At 40.9% G+C, this 5,808-nt stretch overlaps 1 non-coding gene across 1 annotated transcript; it reads left to right on the top strand.

Annotated features, from left to right (window-relative positions):
- The first annotated feature begins 3,538 nt into the window (after positions 1-3,538).
- On the top strand, positions 3,539-3,611 carry trnaa-agc (transfer RNA alanine (anticodon AGC)). Its single transcript has one exon. It is a non-coding gene; the product is annotated as a tRNA-Ala (tRNA).
- The last annotated feature ends 2,197 nt before the right edge of the window (positions 3,612-5,808 follow it).

The raw sequence follows: 5,808 nt of genomic DNA, 5'->3' as shown, positions 1-5,808 counted from the left end.
AACTTATTGTCATTTTTAATCATTTAGAGTTTGATAATAACTTTATTTGGTTCTATTCAACTTGTAGAAATATTCCAAATAATAATTCACTCAGTTACGATCATAGGAGGTCCAAAAACGCGTTTTATTCAACAGGGAACAACTTTCCACCAGCACAGATTATTACAGACGCATTACTTCGTAGCTTCAACTATTTTTCTGTAAACTTGTCATCCACAAATACACAACAAAACGCTCTATTTCAAGTCCCTTTAGCCACAAAACCCTCCTCAGTTTGAACTCACCGCTCGTAGAAATCCACAGTTGTAAAAATACGGCCGCCTGCGTCTCTCGTGTGCGCGTCGAGTTGTAAAAGGCACGTCTCTGTGTTCAAGAGAAGCAGTGATGTCAGAAAGGACGGCGCGCGCGTGTGATGTCACGTGTTTGGTCCAACGACGCTGATTGGTGGACCGCCTGTGAGCCGAGTTTGCGCCGACATCGGGCCGATATTTCAAAGTCAGCTCTCTCCGCAGAGGTAGGGGGATCGATGCCCGCATCCTCCAAACTTATGTCTTTTTAAAAAATAATTTACAGATTAATATTAACTTTGGCTAGGTTTTAGTTTCGTTTTTCGATTAATATAAACTGTGGCTAAGTTTCAGTTTCACATTGCAGAAAAAATAAGACAATTTTGTATGAAAATGTGGTAAAACGTGCTACAATAAAAACCCTTTTGATATTTAACAACTGTGAATTGCTTCTAGGACATGAAACACATCAAAGGTTTGCAATAACGCAACATTTTATTACAATAAACGCGTGATGCTAACGCTGCTAATGCTAACACGCGTGAATACCGATGTTTTTAAAGCTGCGTGATTAAGTAAGTGTTCATTAGTCGCTTTTACAAGAGCTGGTTTATATTTACCAGAGTTTCACAGGAATCCAAGAAGAAACCATGAAGAAAACACGACATTTCACACGAGCTTTTCACGATTCGACGCGTTTCGCCTCCATCACCACGAGGACAACTTTAAAGAAATAATACTAAATATAGCCGCAAGCGGCAATGATCGGCCCTCGCCACGCCGCCGCCACACCGCCGCCACGCCGCAAGAGGAGGGGGCGCTAACGCGCCCCAATTGTCCTTTTATTACGCTAAACATAACTAAACATTTAACCTCCATATAAAATCTGTAGGGGGCGCTGTGGCGCCAAATGAATTTATTTCACTTCAAGTAGGTTTAGGGCAAAGAGTTTAACAACTGATTCTAATTTGACGCAATTCGGACTTTATCTGCGCAAACGGCCGAAATTTTAAATATGGGAGATTTCTGAAATTCTAGCTACAGTTTGCGGCTTCGCCGCACAGAGACCGTGAGAGGTATCAATGTAATTTGGATAACTTTTGATGTCCCACTCCTCAGTAGCATTTTCACCAAATTTCAGCTTTTTAGGGCCAACGCCCTGGGAGGAGTTCGTAAAAGTACGACGTTTGGAAAAACTCCGAAGTCATGTTTAGCCATTTTTGAAGCAATATGGCCGACATTTGGTTGGGCAGACGGCGTTGCCGTAATAATATTTTTTACTTCTCTTGTCACCATCTACCTCTGCGCCAAATTTCATGATTCTACGATCAGATTTTTTTTGGGTCATTTCCCATCTCTCAATGCATTTTTGGTACATTTGGGGGCGCTGACGCGCCAATTTTTTTTATTTTAGAAAAGGGAAATAGCCAGAATGTAGAGAGGCACGATTTTTAGAGGTGTGAACATTTTTGTGACTTTTCGTCAATGTTCACTGGGTGAAAAATAGGGGGGTTGGTCCCGAGGAGAAGAAGAAGAAGAAAGAAAGAATAATATTCCGATGCGAAAACAATGTTTCCCATTTTTCAAATATCATAAACTATACTATACTATACAAACTATACTATACTCGCGCTTTCCTACCTCATGGTGTGGGTCCCTGGTCACTGACGGGTACTTTCGTTAATTTTGAGTGGGCTCCGCCCACTTTGTGTTTTTGGCCCTCTATACAGTAATAATGTTCAATTTTTGCATTACATGCTTATATGCACGGAACATGCAAGAGATGGGGAACGTATTCGTGAGCTACTTAGCGCAACATTGAGATGACGACAGTGCTCGTTTAGTGCGCACTCGATGATCCAGACTTTCTGCTGGAGCTGTGGCCGTCCTCGCACTGACGTGTGGCTGTGTCGGGAAGTGTGTTTAGGCCCTAAAGGAAAAAGGATCAATCACGTAAATAAATAAATACTCTTTTAATTATGCTCCAGCTCGTTGATCCCGTTTGGACTTCACGAGACGTCAAGTTGGGGTAAAGTCAAACACAAATACCCAGGATGCACCTCGTTCAGAACAATACTAATCGGCACTGATCGGACGTGCACAGGTACACCGAGTAAATGACAACAAAAGCAGAAATTCACATTCAGATGTTGATTTATAACTTAAAGGTGGTATGGACGATTTTTTTTCAGCAAATTTTTTTGTCATATTTCCTCGTGGCGTGGATAAATCATTTGTCCTGCCACGTATCAATCATAAAACGAACCTATCGCTCACCTGCAGCCGCGGCAGGCTCGTCCCCACGTTTCCGCGTGTCTAAGCGCATGGATCTATCATAATATAGTTCCCTCAGTGTACGGGGCAAAATGAAGACGGAGAAAGACAGTTTGAGCTGATACAGAAGTGGACAGAAATCTACGGGAGACGAGAGATGCGATGCGATCCGATGCGAAAACAATGTTTCCCATTTTTCAAATATCATAAACTATACATTTTCGGAAAGCGCTCGCGCTTTCCTACCTCATGGTGTGGGTCCCTGGTCACTGACGGGTACTTTCGTTAATTTTGAGTGGGCTCCGCCCACTTTGTGTTTTTGGCCCTCTATACAGTAATAATGTTCAATTTTTGCATTACATGCTTATATGCACGGAACATGCAAGAGATGGGGAACGTATTCGTGAGCTACTTAGCGCAAATGAGTGCTTTATATGGGGATGACGACCGCTTCGCGGTCGTCATCTCAATGTAAAGTGCTCGTTTAGTGCGCACTTTTGCACGGGCTTCGCCCGTTTACAACGGTAATGTTCCATTTTCCTACTACTAATTAGTATGCACGGGGCGTGCATGAGTGAAGGAGTGCGTTAGTGAGTGTTTGGAAGTGGGCGAGCGCTTCGCGCTCGATTTCGTGCGCACTACGTGCGCACTTTTGCAGCCGTGCTTCGCACGGCCTTACGAGATTAATAGGCCTCTCGCCAGCTTGTGGCGCTCGGGCCTAATTAAAACGTTTTCAAGTTTGTCTTGTCGTGTCACTTTTTCGCCACCAGAGGGCGGCAAACACACGAGATTATTACAGGTTTGACTCGTGATTTCGTGCATAAAGACTTAGTATTTGGACAAAAGCTTTTCATGTTATCTTATTAACAAATAGATGTGTAATCACAACAAACCACTTAAAAATCATATAAACCCTAAAATACAGGGATCAGTAAGACTTTTTTTTTTTTTTTTCACTGTGTATGAGCATGCGCAGTGGGGGATTAGCTCAGATGGTAGAGCGCTCGCTTAGCATGCGAGAGGTAGCGGGATCGATGCCCGCATCCTCCAAACTTAATGTCATTTTTAATCATTTAGCGTTTAATATTAACTTTGTATTTGTTTCTATTCAAGTTGCAGAAATATGAGTTTTTTCTTAAAACGTGCTACAATTAGAACTCATCGAACTCTACAAAATAGTCAACTTAATGAAGATTATCATGAGTCTCGATGATCCAGACTTTCTGCTGGAGCTGTGGCCGTCCTCGCACTGACGTGTGGCTGTGTCGGGAAGTGTGTTTAGGCCCTAAAGGAAAAAGGATCAATCACGTAAATAAATAAATACTCTTTTAATTATGCTCCAGCTCGTTGATCCCGTTTGGACTTCACGAGACGTCAAGTTGGGGTAAAGTCGAACACAAATACCCAGGATGCACCTCGTTCAGAACAATACTGATCGGCACTGATCGGACGTGCACAGGTACACCGAGTAAATGACAACAAAAGCAGAAATTCACATTCAGATGTTGATTTATAACTTAAAGGTGGTATGGACGATTTTTTTCAGCAAATTTTTTTGTCATATTTCCTCGTGGCGTGGATAAATCATTTGTCCTGCCACGTATCAATCATAAAACGAACCTATCGCTCACCTGCAGCCGCGGCAGGCTCGTCCCCACGTTTCCGCGTGTCTAAGCGCATGGATCTATCATAATATAGTTCCCTCAGTGTACGGGGCAAAATGAAGACGGAGAAAGACAGTTTGAGCTGATACAGAAGTGGACAGAAATCTACGGGAGACGAGAGATACGATGCGATCCGTTGCGCTAATAAACAAACGCACGTGTGTGTTGTATCGGTCCACACGGGGGAGTGGCATGCGCACTTCCACCTGCTTTCTCAAATCGCCGAAAAATCATCCATACCGTCTTTAAAGATATATTAACACTGTCCAAGTTGATAGATGAACTTACTTAGATCCATATTTTGGTTGATTTGAGCTCCTTCTTGGGTTTTATTGTTTGATTTGAGTCGTTACAGTTCAAACTTTGCTCATAAAACAGACACTATTTGTTCTGCTGTTTATTATTTTTATCATATTATCCAGGTTTTTCCTGGTTTTCCGCACGTTTCAACTTCTTAACACTTCAGCCGATTTCACCACGTTATACCTCTATCGCCTTCACCATCTCAGGGGTATGTGTACATCTTGTACTTTTTGCAGTATTTGCAAACGTATCAGTACTTTTTCCCATTGAAATGAATGGGGCAGTGAACGCAATTCAGTTTTTCAACAAATATTCAAATTAGTACTTACACATATGTAGTAGTCGTTTGAGTCATATTTATGACCTTAAAGTACTTTTACACACATGTAGTACTCTTACACACACGCAGTACTCTTACACACATGTAGTACTCAATAGAGTAATTTTTATGACCTTAAAGTACTTTTACACACATGTAGTACTCTTACACACATGTAGTACTCTTACACACATGTAGTACTCAATAGAGTAATTTTTATGACCTTAAAGTACTTTTACACACATGTAGTACCATTTCCACAAATGTTGCATATTACACTTCTTTACACAACTTCAGCTTAAACAAACTAGTACTGAAGCTAAAGAATAAAGTCTAAAGAATAAAGTCTAAAGAATAAAGTCTAAAGAATAAAGTCTGAGGAATAAAGTCTGAGGAATAAAGTCCAAAGAATAAAGTCTAAAGAATAAAGTCTGAAGAATAAAGTCTAAAGAATTAAAGTCTAAAGAATAAAGTCTTTATTAGCGATGTAGTAATTTTACGCAAGAATGCAGACACTCGCAATGGCTTCAGCCATTTCCCAGACTTGACGCTGGGACAGAAATATAAAATCAACAGTCAAATGTGCAATTTTACCACCAAACTGAATAAAAAGGTGTTTCACTCCTTGATCATTATAAATGCTAACATATTACATGATTTAGAACACCATAAATAAAAAACTAAAACTTTAAAACATATGTTTTGATAAACTATTATTAGTTTTGCTCCGTTTTCGTAGAATCACCCGGAAATAGCTAAAAAAAGCCGTTAGCGATGAACACAAACTAGCTTGGCTCAGTCCATTCGAAATCACCATGGAAACAGGCAACAGACTTAATCGCAACGCCTGTAATCACAACAAACCACCAAACACTAACAACGAACCCTAAAACGCAAAGATTAGCAGTGCACGATGTTTCAGTATGTTTTTATTTGTATGACGTCACTACGCATGCTCAGT

This window comes from Eucyclogobius newberryi, unplaced genomic scaffold (assembly GCF_026437365.1).
Source record: "Eucyclogobius newberryi isolate DKJ021-1_F unplaced genomic scaffold, fEucNew1.0.hap1 SCAF_21, whole genome shotgun sequence".
Classification (NCBI taxonomy): domain Eukaryota; kingdom Metazoa; phylum Chordata; class Actinopteri; order Gobiiformes; family Gobiidae; genus Eucyclogobius; species Eucyclogobius newberryi.
The sequence above is the reverse complement of the archived record's forward strand: the minus strand, read 5'-3'. Positions and strand labels throughout refer to the sequence as shown.